We start from the raw sequence: 23,503 nt of genomic DNA, 5'->3' as shown, positions 1-23,503 counted from the left end.
AAAAAACATGCTTAACATACAGAAGATCAACACGAAGACAACTGTCAAAAGAAAATGATTGGTGCTGTATCAAGCCATCCTGATACGAGGATACGGACAGTACAGGGGGAGAGGGCGAAACTAAGGGCAAAAGTGGACATTGGAAAAGAGATTTTGCACAATTTCTAAAAACAGAGAGACAAGAAAAAAAAGAAAACAAATGGACTGAGCTGGAGGGGGCAGGACGGACGCTAGTGACAGGATCCAGCCAAACACACACACTGGGTGAGTAACAGATTAAGTAAACACATTGAAACTAAAATGAATACCATATTAATGATGTAAATGATGATGCATCCCTTTACCCCGGGCCAGACGCCCGAAGGCCCCCTAGGCAGCAGGTCTCTGGGCCAGCTGTATATGTGCTTAAGTACTTCACAGTTTATTCTTTTTTGTTAAATAAATTCTTCAAAGACAACGGTTGGTTGTAACTTAATTATTTGCTCAACCCCTCACCAGAAATATAATTTCCACAACAGTGACTACACAACATGAACTTCTGGGCAGAAACAACTTCAAAAATGTAGTAGGCAGGCAGGCAGTAGGTATGAGTTTAAGTGAGAACACAAGTGGGTTTTTTTGCAAAAATTTACCTGCTCAACCTGCTCTTTGCTCTGACCGAAAGTATATCTAGCCAGTCAACATATGACAAAGTGTATTTCTTGAGCGTAATTATTACAGTAATTACAAGTATTGCTAATCATACTGTTCATGATTTTTAAATGCACTCTGAATTATTGGAAATCTGCAAATGCTTTATGTACCGTTATTTGTTTCAAAATATTTAGAATGACAGAGGATGACCTTTGACACCTGGAGACATGATGGAAAGTATGACAATATGATGTGATGGAAAGTATGACAAGAAAGTAACACATAGCATATTGCTGCCTAACCACAGGAGCCTGCATCTGAAGACTCAAAGGAAGTGAGCCTTCTTCTAGCAGATATCATAAAGGGATTTTTTTGGTTATGATGAAATCAGCTCTAGAGTGTGTGAAATGTATGAACAAGTAATGAATGATGTTTTAAGAATGTAATAAGGATGATAAATAATTGATAAATGATTGAGGATGCTAAATTACCAACAGTTTTTAATAACAAAGGTGATTTACCTGAGTTTTAAATAAAGTGTATTTCTGGAATTAATTGATTTATAATAATTTGGTTTATATTTTTCTGCAATTCTCCTTGCTTTAATGTTAAATAAATGGTTAGATCCTAGTATGACAAAGTTTGATGATATCATGACATTATGAAAAAGTATTTTACCGTAATTGATTGAATTTGATACATGACAAGTGTGTTGCTTATAATGTATAACGTCTGTTTTTGTACTTTACTCTGTTTAGCCTTGCTTAACTGCATGATTTACCATTTTAATAAAATATATATTTCATTTACTATTGAACTGTGAGGAGAATGCAGAAATAGACTGGTAGATTTTCTGTTCAAATGTACCATACTTGTGCGATATGAACAACAAACCAATTACAGGGTGACTGATCATGGCTAGTTTGCATGGACATTAGAGATCAACCAATCCCAGCAAACATGGATTGTGAGATATACTGTCACATCCTATATTTTTCTGAATACACTGTCAACCCAAATGTGTTCAGAATCCTCTATATTTGTGGAAAGTGATCACCTCAAACTTTTTAAGCAGTGGTAACAATATTTCAGTAAACCTCAACTTAAATATAATACATTTTTAAAAAACATTTAATTTCGGCATACTAAAATTACATTGATTCCCTGATGCTTAAAATTAAATTCCACTAATTCTTTACTCAATAAATGTAATTGTGCACTACTTCTACTCAATTCAAAATCTACTAATTATATATATATATATATATATTTTTTTTTTAATCAGAGCAGCTCCTTTAATCTGGAGGTATTAGAGTGTTTGATTGTCCGAGTGACAGAAAGTGACAGTGAATCTCAGAGGAGGAAAATATTCTGGCAGTTAAAGTACAGTGTGTCAGCTCTGTCCTGAACACAGACTGAACATCCATGGGGTACCATATTTGGGTCACACGTAGACACATGTCAATCCCAAGGTAGCCCCGCTCCCTAAAGCCTCCCGAGATTTTCCGGTCTATTTTCATCTAAATGGGACCATCATTTAGTTGGTGGGTGGAAGTCAGGTGAGCAGACCGGAGCCTTATGGCGGGACTTGGGAGGCTTGGGCTGTCAAAAAAATCTCCTTTCCTAACCACCTTTCCTTGACCTCGATGGAAAACGTCATGAAGTCAAGGAAAGATGTGAAGGAGAATTCATAAGGACTTAGGAAGAAAGCATGTCTAAGAGAATGCGACTGCTCTTTTCTAAGCAACGTTATTGTGCGACGGCGGATGTTACTGCCGTGACGAAACTACAATGTTCTGAAGATGGGCTACAAAAAGCGCATCTCTGACACTGTGACTCATGTTGTTTTAATACAGGCCATCGAAAGGCGGACAATACAGTGGAATATAATCTTCATAATCAAGATAGTAAAAAGGCAGATAGGGTAACAGTCACCAAATAATGGAAAGGGTTGACACATTGAGAATGCTCACACTCACCCTCCTGCCCACCCGTATTTATCAACATGAATCCCAATTATTGTATGTAAACAGTAATCAGTGTTTCCCACAGAATGACAGAGTACCTGTGGCGAGAGACAGAGAGACCGACCGAGCGAGAGGAGGTGCTGAGCAAATGTATACGCTGCACGCGTCTCTGTGATCTAATACGATTTAGCCATAGCCCAGTACAAAAAACAGAAAATCGAAAATCAATATGTGGCGGTCAGCGTTGATAATGTGGTCAACGCTGACTTTTTGTAGAAAATTCTAATATAGCACTTTATAGCTTATTTCAACAATCTGAAACATAAAATGGTGTTGAAACAGCATCTGATTACAGCAAAGCCAAAAGAAAAGAAGCCAAACCAAAGGAAGAAGGAAATTGTGAGATCATAAATCATAATGAGCGTCTGTATTGCAGGGATTTTGTAAAATGTGGTTGATGGATTTTATTGTTTGAGAACGTGCGTCACTTTAAATGTTGCCACCGCATAGAATTGTGGGACGGCATTCTCTCCTTTCCTTTCGTAAAGGATGGTCAGGTGTACCCTATGCTAAAGGAGATATGAAAGGAAGCATTGAGGCTCCTTTCCTTAGCTTTTACAGAATTTGACCAGCTCTTATGATGGCTGGCAATGAAATACTTCTGGGTCACTTAACTCAGTTAGGAACCTTCCTAAGCAAAAAAGACTTTTTGGACGCAGCCTTAGTCTGGGAATCCTCGTACTCCTCCGCCAGGGCGAACAGGTCGCTGAATCTGTAGGAGGAGGAAGTGATATCATCAGCCGCCGCAGTGATGTCACCTGTCGCCCAGTGTGTGTGAGTGCGTGCATACCTCGTCACAGCTGGCGTGAATGTGCTGCAGAGCTGAAGGAACGGGGTCTGAGTGAAGACTGGCAGAGACAGACACAACATCACTCAGATCAATCTCTCCTGACGCGATCAATAAGCCTGTGTGTACTGACAGCTGTTCTTTGTGTTGCTCAGCCTCAGATTGTCCATGAGCTCCAGGACCTGTTCCAGGGTGAGCTGACCCAGTTTACTGCAGGAACTGCGAAGACTGAGGATGGAGACACAACCCCTGTTCAACGGGTACCCAAAGACAGTCCTCACCCATCAGTCCTCACCTCAGTTCTATCTGTCCTCACCTGTCCCAGTCTGTCCTCAATCCTCACCTGTCTGGTCTGTCCTCACCCATCTCAGTCTGTCCATCTCTGTCTGTCCTCATCTGTTTGTCCTCGCCTCTGTATCTTGCGGGGCAGGTTGTTCTTGATCAGCTGGGCCTTGATGTGTTCTCCCAGCGGACGCCAAGTGCCTCAGGATGCTGGTGGTGAACTGGTCTTCGGGGTGACAGGGACGACTCAGGACCATCTTCACCATCTCCTCACTGGGCCTGGGACACACAGACAGAGGCGTTAATGGGGACCCAGGAGTCTCTAAGACGAGTGTCCAGGTGTGTTCCTGTCATACTTCTCTTTGCGGAGCAGCCGCAGACAGGACAAGGCCTCCAGGTGGTCTAGGAACACAAAGATAAAGGAGTCAGAGGACTGATCAGACTGGAGGACAGGGACCCTTTCCTGGACACCACTCACCTTTATATTTAAGGTGCTGCAGGATGGGGATGATGGTCTCCAGGGGGATGCTGTGAGCCAGGAACAGCTGCCAGGTGCTCTACTGCTCGAAGGTCTCCCAGTCTAGAGACTAAACTGTGGACACAAGAAGATGCAAGGACAGGTGGAAGATGCAATGACAGCTACGATCATGTTGAGCAGCTAAACGCTCCGCAGCGTCTCATCTGGGAACTGAACAGAGATCGAAACATTCAGATATGGATCTGTGTGTCGGTGTAGATGGAGGGGGTGAGGTAGAAGAGCTGCCAGACGTCGTCCTCCTGACACGCCTCATGCTTCCCCCCCACACGCGAGGTTAGAAAATTTGCACAAAGGCTTCGAGTCGAGCTCGACTTCAGCAAACCTGATGGAGGTGAGCTCTGACTGGACGGACAGCCGGAGTCCAACATGGAGGAAGCTATCATAGCTTATTAGCTATCAGCATGCAGACCTGGTTTACACACACTTAGGACTGGGGATGAGGATCGTTAATTTTTATTGATACCCTTATTGAGACTGCTTAACGAGCCAATTATTACGATACCACTATCGATACCCTAGTATTATTTGGTGAAGGTTATTTGGCAAGACCAGACCCAACGGGCATGAGGTAGGCCTGCACAGTATGAGGAAAATATTCAATGTGTGATAACAATATTATATATTGAGACAACATGACTTACAATAAATGAACACATATTGAAGTGTGCATATTAGCTGCCTGGTTGTTTTAAAATTGTTTATAGGATTAATATTTTAAATACAGCTAAATGCAGTTTCTAGAGCAGCAACATTAATGTTTACATCATAATACTGAGTGATTTTTAGAAAGAATAAAAACTCAGTCTATATCATTCCTCCTCCCCTCTGCTGTTATTCACTGCCTGCAGGTAACATTACCTGTTAGATGGAGGAGCAGCTGGATTGTCTCAGCCAGCAGCTAAGTTTACAACAATGTGTCAAATTTTAAGGCTGCAGACAGACAGCTATCTATTTAGCTTGTTTTTAATATTTGGGTAATTGCCAAGTTAACATTAGCTGTGCTAGTAAATAGCAGTCTACAGGATGACAGACTGAGGACAGAGATGATTTCCCTTACAAACAGGTGTATTGATAAAGTATTGGTCTTTTTACTCGTGAAGGTTTTATTGCATGTACTTACAGCAGGCCTAACGAGCGTAGGGGTTGTAAGAAGAGCGTAAGAAATGACCAAAAAACAAAGTAAATTACAATGTTATCTGAACCTAAAAAGAGAATTCACACTGGCAAATTACCTGAGTACAATAAAATGTCCCAAACTAAGAAGAATGTTGACAACATACAGCCTGGCCATAGAAAAGAGTTGCCACAGACAGAGCTGGCTACCACAAGAGGAGAGACTCTGCTCCCAGTGTGACAGGGGACAGGTAGAGACAGAGCTGCACTTTCTAACCTCATGCCCTAAATATAAAACACAAAAACATTTGCAAACATTTCCCAAATATACCCCGAATTCCAATTCATATCAGCCACACAGACACTTACTGGGAGAAATGCCAGAGAAATGTGAAATAATTGCTGCAAAATATGTCTCCCCATGCCATGAAGTGAAGACAACCAATGGAACCTCAGACTGACAAATAATTGTACAGATTTTCAAATTATTATTATTTTGATCATTTGATATTTATTATTTTTTTTAATCAATTAATTATTTCAAAAAAAACTGTTTCATTTATTTATTTAATTTTTTTAACACGCTTACTGTTTTATTTATTTTATTTTTAATATATACTTTTTTTAAACACACACACACTTACTGTTTTATTTATTTCAATTTTTAATATTTCTTCTTTTTTTTAAACACACATACACTTTCATTACTTTAATTACTTGTTTAATGAAATGTATGGGGTTGATTGTTCTTATGCTGTATGTATGATGCTTTGGCAATGTTGTTACACATTCGAGACAATAAAGCTGAATTGAATTGGGGAGAGAGAGAGAGAGAGAGAGAGAGAGAGCACGCGCTAGTAAAAAAAAAAAAAAATCAATATGTGGCGGTCAGCATTGATACTGTGGCCAGCCCCCACAAATAAATGAATGTATGGGGAACAGTGAGTACCCATCCCTAAAAGAAACATAACAGTTTGTCAAGATCACCACCTATAGAAATCTTTCTTTCACTTAATATTACTGAGAAAAGACTGTCAATTTTACATTTACTCATTTGGTAGACGCTTTTATCCAAAGCAACTTACATTTCAGGAGCAACATACAAGGAAAACAAAGCAAGATTAATTTAACTAGCTTACATGACAGCCAAAAACACTTTTGAAAGGGCTGTGAAAGTAAATCAGTAAGGTAACACTACTTACTACTAAGTTACTTATTCATGCGAGTTTTTCGGCAGGGATATCTACAGTATATCAAGCTAAAGTTAGCTTGTTTAACGTTAGCAAACTCCTCACACTTGGACATTTTAACTGAAATATGGAAGATTACAAATATTACAACAAAATGACTCTTCCAAGATGACAATGTGAACGTTATCTCTTGCTAACACGTCTAGTTTGACATTACTTAGCTTCTCAATTTAACGGCACATTTAAGCTAGCCATCAACTCAGTCACGTAAAGCTGATGATACACGGAGCAACTTTTAGAGCAATGGGGCTGGGCAATGTTGCCGTCAATGGTAATGAGTAAAGATTACTACCGTAATCCCCTTCCCGCACCACCACTCTCCGTTGAAAACAAAGTCGGACTTACCACAGTCCAATGACGGGACGTTTGGTACGCGACGTCGACGCTCGTTTTACTTTCTAAAAGCGTGTGTTGTCGCTTATATATATAATATTCCACGTGACCGATGACGTCCGAGCTTCGTAGGTCACGAAATTTTGGCGCCAAATGATGCTGAAATGTGAAGGGGGCGTGGCGTTACCGAGGGGGGCAACTGGAGGACCATGACGTCACCATTGGATATAGGCTGAATTCAGCGGACAAAATGTAGCAAAACATATATTTTTAAACAGAAACGGTGGTGCCTTGAACACACGTGTTTATGCAAGCAGATGATTTTCAGTATGATTTAGTATGTTTTAGAATTGACTTTAAAATTCTATTGATCACTTTTAAAGCTCTTCATGGCCTCTCGCCTTGTTATATTTCTGAACTTTTAGTCCCATACACACCAGCACGTACCTTGAAATCCTCTGGCAGAGGTCTGTTGTCTGTGCCAGAGTCTCGACTGAAAGCTAAAGGGGACAGAGCGTTTGCTGTCAGGGCCCCGAGGCTCTGGAACAGCCTGGTCAGCTGAGTCAGTGAACTCTTTTAAGTCCCTTCTTAAAACATACTTTTATAGGAGAGCCTTTTCCGATCTTATTTGACTTCATTTTATCCATTTTATTTTATTCTGTTTTACTTATTTTATATTTATCTTAAACATGTATTTTAGTCTTTTCAATGTTTTCATGCTTTTATCTTGTATTGTTTTTGTATTATTGTCTTTTGGGTATTATTGTCTTTACACTTTTTAAAGCACTTTGTAACTTGTTTTTGAAAAGTGCTCTACAAATAAAGATTATTATTATTATTATTATTTACTGCATTTTTAACCACATCTGTGTTTACAAATGTGTTGCAGCTGGTTGGGTAACAACTCTGACACGCCCACCAAACGTGAAGCCCTTTGCCCAACATTGCACAATGTTGATAGGAAAACTGGTAATTAATAACTAATTTACAACGTTGGAGAGAACGTCTTGGGTTACGTATGTAACCCTTGTTCCCCGAGAAGGGTAACGAGACACTGCGTCGGTGACGACACTATGGGAACGCCCCTGGGCGTGGCAGGGCTGAACTATGAATGAAACTACTCCAATCCTATTGGTGTTACTAGAACGGTAGTGTGTGACGGCGTAACCGGAGGGGGTATATAAGAACGCCGGCACATAGGACACATTAGCCCTTTCTATGAAGCAAGGCACTCCAGGCCGGGTGAGGTGTGGTGGACCGACGCAGTGTCTCGTTCCCCTTCTCGGGGAACAAGGGTTACATACGTAACCTGAGACGTTCCCCTTCGAGGGAACTCGAACTGCGTCGGTGACGACACTATGGGAACGAGATACCCACACCGAAACCCCGCCTGCCCCCAGCGTGCAGAACCTCACGCCACGACTAGGGGGAGAGGTGCCGGGTGCAGAAGGCAGGGCGGCTTCTAGGGCCCTAGAAGCCGCCATGCCTCGAGTAGAGTGCGCCCTTACGGCCATAGGTGAAGGCAAACCACGCACCTGATAGGCCAGGTAAATAGTCTGAACGATCCAGTTGCTGATGGTGTGTTTAGAAGCGGGGAGCCCAGCCTTGGGGGACCTGAAACACACCAGCAACTGGTCTGCTTTCCTCCACCGGGAAGACCTCAGAGTGTAAATACTCAGTGCTCTGACAGGGCAGAGCAGATGAAGTCTCCCGTCCTCCGCCGTCACAAGAGGTGGGGGATGAAATGCCTGCAGCACCGTGGACCCTGCCAGTCTGGCCGGAACTTTAGGGACATAACCTGGATAAGGGTGCAGGATGGCCCTGACCCTCCCCGGGGCAAACTCCAGGCATCGGGGAGACACCGACAGTGCCTGGAGATCCCCCACCCTCATCAGAGAGGTGATAGCGAGTAGAAAGGTCATCTTAAGGGTCAGGTGCTTGGCCTCAGCCGACTCCAGCGGTTCGAAGGGGGCCTCAGCCAGCGCTTCGAGAACCACTGCCAGGTCCCAGGTGGGAACCCTGGAACAAGTCAGGGGTCTCATCCTCCGGGCTCCACGGAGGAAGCTCACGACCAGCGGAAGCCTCCCCAAGGGCCCATCACTCAGAGGGGCGTGGAATGCTGCAATGGCAGCCACATACACTTTGAGCGTGGATGGGGAGAGGCCAGCGGAGAAACAGTGCTGGAGGAACTCCACTATCACAATTACCGAGCAGGTAACCGGGTCCACCGCCCGTTCTCTGCACCAGGTGGTGAACACATTCCACTTTAGGCCGTACATCCTTCTCGTGGACGGGGCTCTGGAGCTGAGCAGCGTCTCGACTGCTCCTGTCGTCAGGCCCGTCTCTAGGAACTGCGCCCCCTCAGGGGCCAGACCCATAGCTGCCACAGGGTGGGGTGCGGGTGAAAGATCTGGCCCTCCTGAGACAGCAGGTCTCTCCTCAGAGGGACCTGCCAGGGCGGGCCCTCGAGGAGCGATATTAAATCTGAGAACCACACTCGTGCCGGCCAAAACGGGGCTACTAGTAGTAGACTGATGCCGTCCTGGCCGACCGGCGAGAGGGAGAACCACAGGGGACAGTGCGCCGTCTCTCGGGACGCAAACAAGTCCACGTCTATGGGGCCGAATTCTTCGCATAATAATAATCCACCACCTCGGGGTGGAGTCTCCATTCCCCGGGCCTCAACCCCTGTCTTGACAGCAGGTCTGCTCCTTGATTCTGGGTTCCAGGGATGTGCATTGCTCTGAGGGACAGCAGTCTCTGCTGGGACCACAGGAGGATCTGATGTGCCAGTTAGAATAATGGGTGCGAGCGCAGTCCCCCTGGTGATTCAAATAGGCCACCACTGCCGTATTGTCGGTTCTGACAAGGATGTGGCGACCGCGGAGGGCGGGCAGAAAACTCCTCAGAGCTCTGAAAACCGCCAACATTTCCAGGCAATTTATGTGCCAAGAGAAATGATGCTCCTCTCAGGAGCCTCTCGCGAAGCGGCCGTGACTGCGCCCCATCCCGTGAGTGAGGCGTCTGTCAAAATAATTGTTCAGCGACAGATTGCTCCCAACACGGGACCTTGGGACAGGAACCAAGATTTCCTCCATACAGACAGGGAACGAAGGCATCCGCTCGTAACCCGTATCAGACGGAGCGGATTTCCCCTCGGGGAGAATCCCTTGGATTTTAGCCACCACTGCAGGGCTCTCATGTGCAGTAGCCCGGAAGGTATTATACTGGACGCTGATGCCAGGAGACCCAACACCCTCTGAAAGTGTTTTACAGTGATGGCGCGGCCTAACTGCACTCCAGTCACTGTGGACAAAATGGACTCGACACGTGCAGGAGACAGGTGGGCCCGCATCGTCATTGAGTCCCACACCACCCCTAGGAACGTAGTCCGTTGGGCGGGCGTCAGCATGCTCTTCTTCGCGTTGAGCCGCAGCCCCAAACGCTGAAGGTGGGCGAGGACGACATCTTGATGCCGAACCACTAACTCTCAAGACTGGGCCAGGACGAGCCAGTTGTCGATGTAGTTCAGTATGCGGATGCCCTAGAGCCTCAACGGGGCCAGAGCTGTATCCATGCATTCGGTGAACGTGCGGGGAGATAGTGCTAGGCCGAATGGAAGAACCCGATACTGGTAAGCCTTACACCCCAAGGCGAACCTCAGGAACTTCCTGTGAGAGGGACGGATGGAGATGTGGAAATAAGCGTCTTGCAGATCTATTGTGACAAACCAATCCTCGGACTGGATGTGACTGATGATGGTGGGGATGGTAAGCATCCTGAACCTGAATCTCCTCAGAGATTGGTTCAGGGACAGCAGATTCTACTCGAAGTCTCAGGACCTCTTCCCCCGGGCCCGAAGAGGCCGTCTTGCATCCCAGGTTGGTTTAGGGGGATCCCGTGAAGCGACGCTCTGCTTCTGGCTGCGGTGGTAGGTGCTGGACGAAGGCTGCGTCCGCATTTCCTGAGCTGTCGTGGTCCTTGAGTCTGACCGGCGGGGGAGATATCGCTCAAACGCCTCCCCCTGAGTTTTGGCGTGCTGGAACCTGTTGACGACAGCATCCACTGCTTCGCCAAACAGGCCAGTAGGCGAGAGGGGCGCATCCAGGAGAAAAGCCCTCTCCTTCCCCTGGATGCCGGAGAGGTTGAGCCACAGATGGCGCGCCGTAGCCACCAAAGCCGCCATGGATCGGCAGATGGAACGGGCCGTTTCCTTGGTCACATGGAGAGCTAAGTCCGTCGCTCTACGGAGCTCAGTGCTCAGCTCCTCAGAGGGACCTCCCCCTACGTCACAGTCCCGAAGGAGATCGGCCTGGTATGCCTGCAAGACAGCCATCGTGTGCAGGCTAGCACCAGCTTGACCCGCTGCCCTGTAGGCCTTGCCCACCAAATCGGATGTCATCCAACACGGCTTGGTGGGGAGCGCCGGCGTTGAGGCGAGGTTGGGAGAGAGGTAGCTAGCCAGCGCCTCCTCCACTTGTGGCATCGCTCTGTAGCCGTGCTGTCTGATCTCCGTCACGTTGCTTTAATCCAGCCGGGGGGACGTAGACAGCCATGCAGAGAAGGGTTTGTTCCATGATCTACACAACGAGTTGTGTAGATCCGGAAAAAATGGTAAGGGCCGACGCGGGGGGTGGCGCTCGGTGTTGCAGAAACCGCTCGTCTGCTGCACCGCCTGTGGCCAATCAATGTGCAGCTTGGCCACGGCCCGCGTCACCACTTCTAACAACTCCTCGTATCCTGGCAAGGGCTGATGACATTCTGTTTCCCCAAAGTAATTCTCCATGCTAAGCACATCTAGCTCCTCAGAGCCAGATCGTGCAAGCCTCTCCGGACTCACCCCTCGAGTGGGAGAAACCGAGAAACGGGCTCCCGATCGGAGACGAGGGGAGGAGGATTCCACGGACGAGGACCGGAAAAAGGCCTCAGCCGTTCCGGCACCCTCGGCGATCTCGCGTTGTGATCCCCAGGATCGGAGCCGCCGCGACTTCAGGTAGGATGATGGAGCTTCCAAACATAGCCAGAGTGCCTGCTGAATAGAAAGAAGCTAATGTGTCCTGTGTGCCGGCGTGCTTATATACCCCTCCGGTTACGCCGTCACACACTACCGTTCTAGTAACACCAATAGGATTGGAGTAGTTTCATTCATAGTTCAGCCCTGCCACGCCCAGAGGCGTTTCCATAGTGTCGTCACCGACACTGTTCGAGTTCCCTCGAAGGGGAATCAGAATTTATTATAAGAATTGATATAAGAATCAGGTTTATTGCCATGTACATTTTCACATTCATTCAAGGAATTTGCGTTGGTGTGTGTAAATATAGAAAAAGTAAAGAGTTCAAAAATGTACAAGTATACAAACTAATACAATAATACAAAAAAACAGGATAATTAACTAAAGGAATGTGCAAAAATTCACAATATGAGCAAAAAAGAATTATTGCAATGTAACCAGTTCAAAGTTGTGAGTTGTGGTGGTGGGGGGCACAAGAGTCAGTGACAGTGGGGGAGCTACAACAACGTATATAACTGTGTTTTACTATATTGTCATTCATCATCTGTTTATACATCAATCTCCACATGTGAGGAGTTACAGTTGTTGACAACTACTTGAATTAACATTTACATCTGCCTATCTGGTCTGAGAGGAATATAGTTTACCAGTAGGTGGCAGTGTGGAAGCATTTGTTAATCCATATATTCAGCAAGTCAGTGAGGGCTCCTCAGAGTGTGTACAAACTACTACAGACTACGAGAGACTACTACAAACTACTAAATTATTAAACAAAACAAGATATTTTGCCGTTTTAATGTGTTTAACATTTTTATCAGAGAACTAAGCTGTTAGAAAGTGTTTGTAAGTCACTGACACTTATAATATTAGTGCCAATTCAGTTAAAGGGCATCCCAGTGAAGACTGTCACAATTTATAACCACCGGCTCTGCAGATCTTGTCCAAGGCTCTGAACCCCTCAGCTCCAGTGTTGTTCAAAGATTTTATTTTAGCTGCTAATTACTTCTTATTTTTGTAGAAAAGCAGCCACAAAATTACATTCACACAGTCACCCGGTTTTTGAGCCATTCATCCGTGACTTTTTGGTGCCATCAAAGGACCATAAAGGCCTACAAAAATCAACTTGGATCTCTCCCAGGTGGCCTCACAACCTCACACAGAACAGGAGCTCATTCAGGAATCTCTGTGTTTGGGAAGCTGCTTCGGGGCGATTAGAATTTTAGATTGGAAAGCTAAAGAGCTACTCAGGCCTCAGTGACCCTCAGGACTAAAACCAACTACCCTAATCTGGTTACATAAACCCCCCTAAAGACACAGGATCACCAGCCAAGACCCCTGGATACTGGAGAACAGTTTCCCACATGTTAGCCATGTCTTAGACTACTGTACTATATATTCGTCTGTATGTACTTGCAGCAGTTTTTGATCAGACTATGGCTATTTGAGAAAATTGCCCCAGAGTTTACTCGGGAAAAAAGAGGGCAAGCGGTTAATCTTCTGTGAAGTAAAATTATGTAAAACTTACTAAAGGGAACTGGAGGGATTTTATTTATGTGGGTCAGGCTGTGTCTCATAGATTAACACATGTGATCAGGATTGGCAGTTTCTATATGTGTGTGTTCATGTGTGTGCAAGGCTGTGTGAAAAGTGACATTTTGCACCGACAAGCTGTTGCAAGGAATTTCGCTGGTACATAGCTAACAGGAATTCCATCGACCCTAAGTTGCATAACTGGGTCATTGAGTAACTCCCTCACGCACCTCTGCACAGCACCAAGTGAGCCCAAAGTATTTTAAAGGAATTCAAATCTACGCCCAGGTGCGGATGGAGGTGATCCAGTGGAGTTTTTGGATGGAGGGGAAGATCTGACAGGATAATCTTCAGTGGGGTGGGTTCAGTTTGGAAGAGGACAGCAAACATCTGGACATCCAGGGCATTGGGAAAGAGAAATAAGTTATCGGTGAAGCTGAACTTTATTACAGTTATTTTCACATACAGTATATTTTAATTGTTGGAGTTGGGAGGACACACTGTCGGTCAAAGTGCAGGAACATTTATTCAATGTCTTGTGTTTATTGGATAGACCCTCAAATACTGATGAAATGGATTGAGTTTATTGGATTGATACTCAAATACTAATCCAGATATGTGTTTTTACTTTGCAGTGCATGTAATTGCATTCATAGAGTAGATGTTTTAGGTCCATGGTGTTAATTCAAAGGCAGTTTGTGTTGTGGAAAACCTTGAGGAAGACCAGATGATATAATTTCCTTACTGTTTACTTTCTATTGCTAATCCTAGTATATATAAATCACAGGCTGGACCTTTCATGCGTCGCGGAACTCTGCTATTAAAAGCAGAGAGAATGACTGATGCTGCTGCTGTGGGGAGATTTCCAACACAGTTGTTTTCTCACATACCCTGGATCAAGTAATGCCTCACATCTGCTACCTTGTTTACATTGGGATGCAAGCTTGTGAAATATTGCATTTCTCTCACATGTCTCATATAGGAGAACGAAGTCTATTCATTTGTTGGTGACAAATTAACTTTCTCCATGTATTCTGCAAAACAATCGGTTGGTTGATGCTGATGTTTAAATGTTAGTGTGTTACAAACATAATGAGCATTGCCCGACTTACTTCCTGTCACGGGTGGTACAAGCAGGGTAACAGCAGGTGAGGCAAAATTGACGTCTGAGTCAGTGATGATGCAGTTCAGTATTGACTGCGCACATAGAGGGGAGGAGGAACAAAGGCTTACGGGATGGAGAGGCAGGCAAAGGTCAAATGTATGCTTCCCTGGGAGATTTTTTCCCCCCCATTTACGGCAGCTCTATGTACTATTTTTTAAGCTGTTTGCGAAAATTAACGAAAATGAATAAATAAAACATTATAGTTGCCCTTAAAAAAAAAGCTAAATCCTATTTTGTATTTCATTTTTCTCCATCTGTCTTTATCATTGTGAAAATAGAATGCAAGAAATATTGAGGATAACTAATTTTCACTCCTGCTACCTAGGAGGCAAAATCTGACAACACACATACTTTTATGTTACATAGGGTAGGTTGAATTTGGCACAAACATCACTGCTAATCTTGAAACCTATTTTTGCTATACTACTACAGACTGTTTAGTTGACATATCTGCTACATTTGAATCCATGGCATAATAATCTGGGCTGCTCTAATAGAAAATCAAGGATCCCCACAAGTAAATATTGTCTTCAATATTTTGATCTGAATATTAGAAAAGCATTTATTCAGCCAATACAGTGACATCTGGTGGCATGTAAAACTTTAAGCAGCCCTTCAAGACTGTTGCCGAAGTACCACCACACCTCACTGATATTAATAATTAGTATTAATTTTGCTCACTGATGTGACACGGCTGTGGCTCAGGAGGTAGAGCGGGTTTGCCGTCAATCGGAAGGTCGGAGGTTCAATCCCTGGCTCCCCTGGTTGCGTGTCAAAGTGTCCTTGGGCAAGATACTGAACCCCGAATTGCCCCTGGCGGCTGTTCCGCCAGTGTGAATGTTAGTTTCCGTTTGAGCACTTAGGCTCAGTGTATGAATGTGTGTGACTGGTGAATGCAGATGTAGTGTAAAAGCGCTTTGAGTGGTCGAAAAGACTAGAAAGGCGCTATACAAGTACGGAGCATTTGCATGCATCAGGGAACAACTCTTTACTGGCTTGCACTCTATATGAACATGTTAGGTTCACAGTAAATATTGTTAGTCATCTCACTCTGATTATTATTTACTGAACCATTGTTTAGAAAACCAGGTTGTAGATACTATATATATATATATGACCAATTGTGGGTGTCAACAACACAATTATGTACGTGTATTTCACAAATTGAGCCTTGTTTTGATGCATTTTTGTCTGCTATTAGTCAGTTTCTGTGCTCTCTGAACAACCCTGTCTCACTAATTCATAACTACAAACAGGCCTGCATTTTTAAACTAACACATCTGCCAACTTGCTAATTGTTTATACAGAGCATATCTGTTAAACAGATGTGCCAAGTAATCTAAGGACTCTCACTCAGGAGACTGAGGTTCAAGTCCCGTGTGTAATAAAGTTGACATGATTTAAGCCTAGGTCACACTACACGATTTTTAGCCCGATTTGCCGGGTGGCGAGCTCGGTGACTGTCAGGCTGTGATCGGGGGTAAATCAGCGGCTGATTGGCGGTCACCACTCGTTATGTGTGAACTACACAACGATGCATCAAAACGGCTCCCCGACACATCGCCGATGTCTGCCAGATATCTAGCATGTCAAATATCTGGAGGAGTCGGCCGACTCAACATCCACATCCAGCCAATGAGAGCAGGCAGCTGGCAGAGCAGGCAGCTACTACTACTCTTTTCACTGCAAAACACTTTTTACTCACTTCCAGCTCTCTCTGTAGCTCAGACAATCTCTGCTACCTGCATGTCCTTATCCATTCTTTCACGCATATTTTTTGTCTTTATAACTGCTATCTTTATAATAACATACAACAGCTTTCGTCTGTAGGTTCGCGTCATTTCCTGTTTCACATTTCACGTGTGTTTTCTTGACAAAATGTGGTTTGGAGACCAGCATCGGGTGACAGAGCCGCTGTCAGCTCGTGTAGTGTGTGACCCGCTGTCACACACTACACTAAAACTAGTTGGTCCCTTTTTAACCCAGGAATTGGGTCAAAATTAACCTAACTTGGGTTACTATGTCAGTATGCCTTATTTCAGAAAATAGCATAAGTGACTTGAATTTGATTCTGGAGGCCACGGGGGGCCAGTGGAGGTGATGAGTAATGGAGTGACATGAGTCCTTTTGGGCTGATCAAAAACCAGACGCGCTGCTGCGTTCTGAGACATTTGTAAGGGTTTCACCGCACAAGCTGGGAGACCTGCTAGGAGGGCAACGTAATAGTCGATGCGAGAGATAACCATGGCCTGTACCAGAAGCTGGGTGGCGTACTGAGTGAGGTAGGGCCTGATTTTATTCTATTCTATTTTATGTTGTATAGAGCAAAGCGGCATGACCGAGAGACAGTAGCAACATGGTCTGAAAAGGACAGCTGGTCATCAATCATGACACCCAAGTTTCTCACCACCTTGGTTGGAGTGATGGTTGGAGTCAATTTGTAGTTTGATGTTATGGTGGATAGATTGCTTGGCTGGAATGACCAAGAGTTCATTCTTAGAGAGGTTTAGTTGAAGGTGGCAAGCCTTCATCCATGCTGATATGTCTGATAGACAGTCCGTGATCCGCGCCGAAACAGTGGGATCGCCTGGCGGGAAGGATAGGTAGAGTTGCTTGTCGTCTGCGTAGCAGTGGTAAGAGAAGCCGTGTGAGCGAATGATCGGCCCCAGTGAGGTGGTGTAAATTGAGAAGAGAAGGGGCCCAAGCACTGAGCCTTGGGGCACCCCTGTGGAGAGGCAGTGGGAGGAGGATAATTGTCCTTGCCGCAAAACATTGTAGGAACGACCCGAGAGGTAGGATTCGAACCACAGGAGTGCTTTACTTGAGATGCCCATTGCTGAGAGAGCAGATAGCAGGATCCTGTGGTTGACTGTGTCAAAGGCAGGTGATAGGTCAAGCAGGATAAGCTTCGAGGAATGGGCTGCAGCTTTAGCAGACCTTAGGGCTTCTGTTACAGACAGAAGAGCCGTTTCAGTAGAGTGGGCATTCTTAAAACCAGACTGATATGGATCTAGGAGGTCATTCTCTGAGAGGAATTCTGAGACCTGTTTGAATACTGCCCGTTCAATTGTTTTGGATAAAAAAGGTAGAAGAGACACTGGTCGATAGTTCTCAACTTGAGTTGGGTCAAGTGAGGGCTTTTTGAGCAAGGGTGTAACCCGAGCCCTTTTGAAAGTGGTCGGGAAGGTTCCTGAAGCCAGAGAAGTATTTATCACATGAGTGATTGTTGGGACCACAGTAGGAGATATGGCTTGGAGGAGATTCGCAGGAATCGGGTTCAGTGGGCATGTAGTTGGACGGCTACGGGTCAAGAGTTCTGATACTTCGCTCTCTGTGAGAGGAGTAAACGAGGAGAGTGAACAACCACTGACCTGGAAGGGCAGAGGAAAAGATGTAGTAGGACTGCTACAATGGTTGAGTTTGAGTGTTTCAAAGAATTGGCTAGTTATAGCCTCCACTCTGCCTGTGAAGAAGGCAGCAAAGGTATAAGCAGACAAGTTTGTGGGTGGTGGAGGTGGAAGAGGATTTAGTAGCGCTTTAAAAGTGGAAAATAATTTCCTTGAGTCAGTGGCACTGCTTATTCTGTCATTAATTAACTAAACACAGGTGATTTAGATGAACTAAATCACTGAAACCATGGAAACAGATGGTGGCTGGAAAACAGAACAAAGGAAGATGTGATTAGGGATGACTGTGACAATATTACACACTTCAACCACTTTTACATTTTTATTGCATTAAATTAAACTCTATATAAAAAATAGAAAAATAAAAAACTCTCAAACATTGGACAACATTCAATAACTGGATTGAACTTAAAGCTTAAAGTCTTCAAACATTGGTTGTGTCATGTCATGTGTGACTTTACATGGACTTTAAACTAGTTAGATGTACATGGCAACCACAGATTTACCACGGCTAATGCTAGTCTCAACATAGTAACTTAGCCATGGGAATTTTCACTCCACTTTTCACTCCAATTTTCAACATCAACACTGAAAATACTCGCTGACCTTCAATACATGACAAAGTTGCACCGAAGAAGCACAGGCCAAAACGGATCGAACGCAAAGCGACGGTTATTTCAAACGACTGTTTTCCAGAACAACTGCGGGGTGGTTGCTATACATTCATGTTAATAAATCTAATTTGAATTTGAATTTGAGAGAGAGAAGTCAACCCTATAACCCAGAACATGGGTTACTCTTTGAAAAATAACCCAGAAACCCAAACAACCCAGGAATTGGGTCAAATTATTTGCCCTATAACCCAGAAAATGGTTGCTCTCTGAAAAAATAACCCATAATTTGAACCCAACACAACTAACACAGAAAATGGGTTGAAGAAATAACCCAGGAGTTTTTAGTGTGTAGGCACTCGCAGCACAGATCATGGTGTTTAAGTCAGTGGCTCAAGCAGTGAGACGCATTGTGTTTTCTTTATTAACATTTAACTCACACTATGTTGACCTAACTTCAGGCAAAGTGTTTTTGTGGCCTAAACCACAGGTGTGAATCAGGTTGCAAATCCCCGGTCACCTGTATTTAAGTGCTGAACTTTGTACACAAACTGCCCACGCTGACCATTGCCCTACACCTTGCATTCTGCAGAAAACAAATTCCGCAAAAAATGTGTAATGTAATCTAAAAATACCCAAAACAAACATTGCCAGGAATTTTCGGTCCAATTTCATTACGTTTCCACTCAAAATATGTCTGGCAAAACACATTAAGAAATGCCATTTATATGTTCCTCTGACTGCTTTATAGTTCCAATTGCTTGATAGCTGATCAATAAATGAATGAGTGGCTGGTGGCAGATGTTTATAACAGAGTCCCCTTTGGTGCATTAGGGCCCATATAGCTATGCCCCTGTTGTGTTACATCTCCTGCTGTACTCAGGCTCTATTGCCAGTTCATCTGAAATTAGTATTGGTGGTGTTACAGAGTCACTGAGCATCATACTGCTGCATGAACAAAGACCTTTGGACGAGCTATGTCCTCCCTCTCTGACCCAGTATCTGGCTTTGGACTCTGACGCACGTTTTAAAAGGATTATAATCTGGCGGCTTATTTGTAAAAATCCAAAGTAACCAGCTGGTCTGCTATTTGTCGAATCTGGACCAGTCAGACCCCCCCCGCCCCCCCCCGCCTCACCCCCCTCTGCCTCACCCCCCGCCGCTCGCCTCTCTGTGCCAGCTGTGGTGAATGCGGAGCGTTGAGTTGAGTTTTGCTACTGAAAGAGACGAGAGAAAAACAGACGTATGAATGCATGACCGTTGTTGCCAACGAACCGACGTGCTGCTCAGATGTGAGCGCATCGCAGGCCGGTTGTGTGCGGGTAAGTCTGTGTTTCTCATTCGTCGGCATTAGAAAGTACAGGACAGTGTTGAGACTGTTGACACAGCCTGCCAAAAATACTGAAGGGGGGGGGGGTTGATTTGGGGGGAGGGTGGAAAGGATGTCCACAAAGAGGACGTTGATAGGCTACTCTTTCCTCGACAACTCGATTAATGCAGCTGTTTAGTTAAGAGCCGATTCTGTAGCTCCACCAGAAACGGCGACAAGGTCAAATGGTCACAAAGTCGCAGTGCGCATCACCTTTCCAACAGCGCACAATGCTGAAAGTAAGCCAGTGACTAAGGGCATTTGCTGATAGCTACACTTGATATGTGATATCACACTTGCATGTATGCTGCTGCCTTATTGGACTATTTTAAGAGCTGGAATATCGCTTTCTGTTAATAATCTAGCATGCATGTTGTGATAGCTGCGGAGGAAGTTGAAAGCTGAGCCTCTCTGGGCCAGAGGTTGAGACATGTACACAGTATGAGTTGAGGCATCACAGCAGGTGACAGTGTGAGAATATAGATCCACCTCACACACACACACACTCCACAGCTGGGGACAGCATGAAAGAGCTCTGAGAATAAACCCCATTGAGCTAAAAAAAAAAACACTACTGTATAATGTAAACACTTGGTGCTATATGTTTTCACTGCACACACGCACACACACAATTTCAAATTCTCAGTGTGCTTGATACAATGTTGTTGGAGTGTGTTTGATAACTTTTGAAACTGCTTGCTTATCAGCGGTCCTGGGGCTTTGAGAAAGCTGCTATTCTCACAGTGATAAGGTGTTTCTGTTGATGTCAGTCTTCATATGCAGCGAGCAGCGTTAGAGAAGAAAAGTTCAAGATGCTCAGGTTCAAGACTCCCAGGTTGCCAAGTGTGGAAACATTAATTGATAATCAAATAGTTTAGTATCAGGAGATTAGATAGTCTTAATAATAATTACTTGTTAACTGTTTATCTACCATGCTTCTCCAGGGTAACGATTTAGATCTTTTCTCTATCTTATGTCATTATATACTGAAGCCATTTGGATTTGAACTTTTGTTTGGACAAAATAAGCAACTGCATGACAAGCTTGTCTGCCATTTTATAAACTAAACAATAAGAGAGTGCTTCAGCAATTTAATCTGCACATCCATAAAGTGGGAGGAGACAGATAAAAAAAAACTGTTGTAAAAGCCTCCTGACTTTTACTCCCCTATACTGGCCTACATTTCCCATAATGCAACTAATAGTAGCATCTTTGTTGGGTCCTTCCTGCCTGGTGAACATCCACATCTTTCAGTCTCCAAGCCTCCAGTTTGTGTTTAGGCGTTCGGTTATACGTTTGAGGTTTTAAGCCCAAACCTTAATGACATCACTATGACATCATCTGGGTGTGTTTTCTCAGACATGGCAAAACATTGTTTTTACAGGCTGAGAACGACTCCGTGTTAGTAGTAAACTGGCCTTTATGTGCAAAAATCAGTAGAATTCCTCTTTAAACAATTATTAAAAAATAAAGGATCGTTTAATCGATAATGACAATAATCCAATGTGACATCCATGATTCAGTCGTGGTCTTTACAAGCGCATAGAAAGAAGTCCAGTAAGTGAGGTCGCAGGCTACAAGTTGCTGGACACAGCCATGTTTACAGATGAAGTGTATCCCTTTCTAGCCTTTTAATCAGCATTCAGCTCTGCTTTAACATTAACCCAGTCGTATTGTCCCTTTTAGCAGCTCTCTTGATCACCTGATCTCTTCCTAGGACCTCGTGTCCTGAGACAACTTAAAAAGTATAATTAGAAAGTTCAATCTAAAAACCAGACAGAGGTAACAGCACGTAAGTAGGAAGCAGGGTAATATGATGGAGTTGACTGAAGCCAGGTGACCGAGATTGAATCATATAAAGTGTCATTGTGTTTACGGATAGATGCCCTCTGGCACACAAGGTCATGAGTACTGGTGAATCAGGGACATTTCCTGAGGGCAAAGCAAAAGCAGAAAAGTAGAAAAGACAGTCACTGAATCTGTTGATTATTTCTGCAATAATTTTGATTAATTGTGGAGAATAAAATGTCAAAATAATGATAAATGCCCTTTACGGTTTCCTACAGCTCAAGTGGACATCTTCCGATTGCTCGTTTTGTCCAACCAAGAGTCAAAACTTTCAAATATCAACAATAATATAAAAACATTATCACGTCTGAGAGCTGGAACAAGCAAACGTTTGTCTTTTTAGCCATGCTAGCATCTCGACTCTATGGATGGCAATGTTGGTCGGCCATCACCTTGGTCTTAGAGTGAAATATCTCAACAAATATTTTAACTTTTGCAGACATGGTGCGCAGTGACAGTGGTGAGCCTCTGACTTTTCCTTTAGTGACACAACCAGGTAAAAATCTGAATGTGTCTTATTCTTTGGTTTATAACCAAATACCTGCAAACCCAAGACATTCCTGCCAGCCTCAGCTATAATTTGTGTTGAGTGCTAATTACCGATGTTATCATTGCTAACACACTAAACTAAGAAGGTGATAGGGTGACCAGATGAGAAAAGGTGAAAGGGGACAGGGGAGTTGGGGGTGGGCGTTACTTTCAGTCTCAACGAACAGGTCTGTGAACTTCTGTGTAGATTGTTGCTTTACCCATGTCTGCTCTGAGTTATGTCTGTGTTCCTTGTTGGTGTTAGTTTATTTGTGATCTGTTTGCTTGGGTCTGTTCCCCCAGTAATTACTCTGCTTGCTTGTCCACTAAATACTTTGAGTTCCAGTTAATGTATGGTCTTGTGTTTTGCATGTGTCTCTCTGTTCCCCCCTGCTGTTTCTCTGTTTTCCATGCTGTCTCTCTGCCTGCCTCATTAGCCCTGATCCCGGTCACCTGTGTTGCTCCCGCCCTGCTTGTTCGTCCCTGTTTATAAATGTTTGGTGTTTCTGTTCATTCCCTGTCCAGTCGTTGTAGTGTGTTACACTCAGTCATGTTTGTCTGGTAGAGTGTTCTGTCTGCCTGTGTGGATCTTCCAGTCAGCTGCCTATAAGCCTGTTTACCTGTTGACATTTGGATTAAAAACCCTGAACTGAGTCTCTGCTCCAGTGTCTTGCGTTTGGGCTCACCTCCTCTGCGCTCACCCACGAAACCCTGACAGTACTCTGCCAATGCATAGCCAGAACAGTGCCCATCTGTGGGCAACACCTTTAAATTTGGTAACTTTATTAGGCTATAACTAATCAAAACTCACGTTTGGTCTAATTTTCGGGACAAACAGGACAGGAGACGGGACAACTGCTCGTAATTCGGCGCTTTCCCGTATTTTCAGGACGTCTGGTCACCCTAGAAGCTGTACATTACCTGCTAAACATTGTGAACATGTTAACATGACGATGTTATCATTTAGCTCAAAGCACAGCTGTGCAAATAGAGATGCTGCGATTAATGACTGATCTACTAATAACCAATTTATCAGTTACAAAAATAGTTTTAGATTGATTCTTCAGTTG

General features: G+C 44.2%; 1 protein-coding gene and 1 long non-coding RNA gene across 2 annotated transcripts in view; one reads left to right on the top strand and one right to left on the bottom strand.

Moving 5' to 3' along the window:
* Window positions 1–3,630: 3,630 nt before the first annotated feature.
* Window positions 3,631–23,503, bottom strand: part of LOC123983945 — a 31,530-nt gene continuing 11,657 nt past the window's right edge. The window contains exons 3-5 of the long non-coding RNA XR_006828334.1: window positions 4,208–4,321; window positions 4,086–4,131; window positions 3,631–4,008 (exon numbers count right to left, since the gene is read on the bottom strand). This is a non-coding gene — a long non-coding RNA (uncharacterized LOC123983945). The remainder of the gene's footprint in view (window positions 4,009–4,085; window positions 4,132–4,207; window positions 4,322–23,503) is intronic.
* LOC123983944 (equilibrative nucleoside transporter 1-like) overlaps window positions 19,865–23,503 on the top strand; it is a 43,710-nt gene continuing 40,071 nt past the window's right edge. The window contains exon 1 of the mRNA XM_046070406.1: window positions 19,865–20,010. The gene's annotated coding sequence lies outside the window, so the exon portion shown is untranslated. The remainder of the gene's footprint in view (window positions 20,011–23,503) is intronic.

Source organism: Micropterus dolomieu, linkage group LG15, assembly GCF_021292245.1.
Source record: "Micropterus dolomieu isolate WLL.071019.BEF.003 ecotype Adirondacks linkage group LG15, ASM2129224v1, whole genome shotgun sequence".
NCBI classification, from domain to species: domain Eukaryota; kingdom Metazoa; phylum Chordata; class Actinopteri; order Centrarchiformes; family Centrarchidae; genus Micropterus; species Micropterus dolomieu.
Note: the sequence above shows the minus strand (reverse complement) of the source record. Positions and strands in the feature narration are given on the sequence as shown.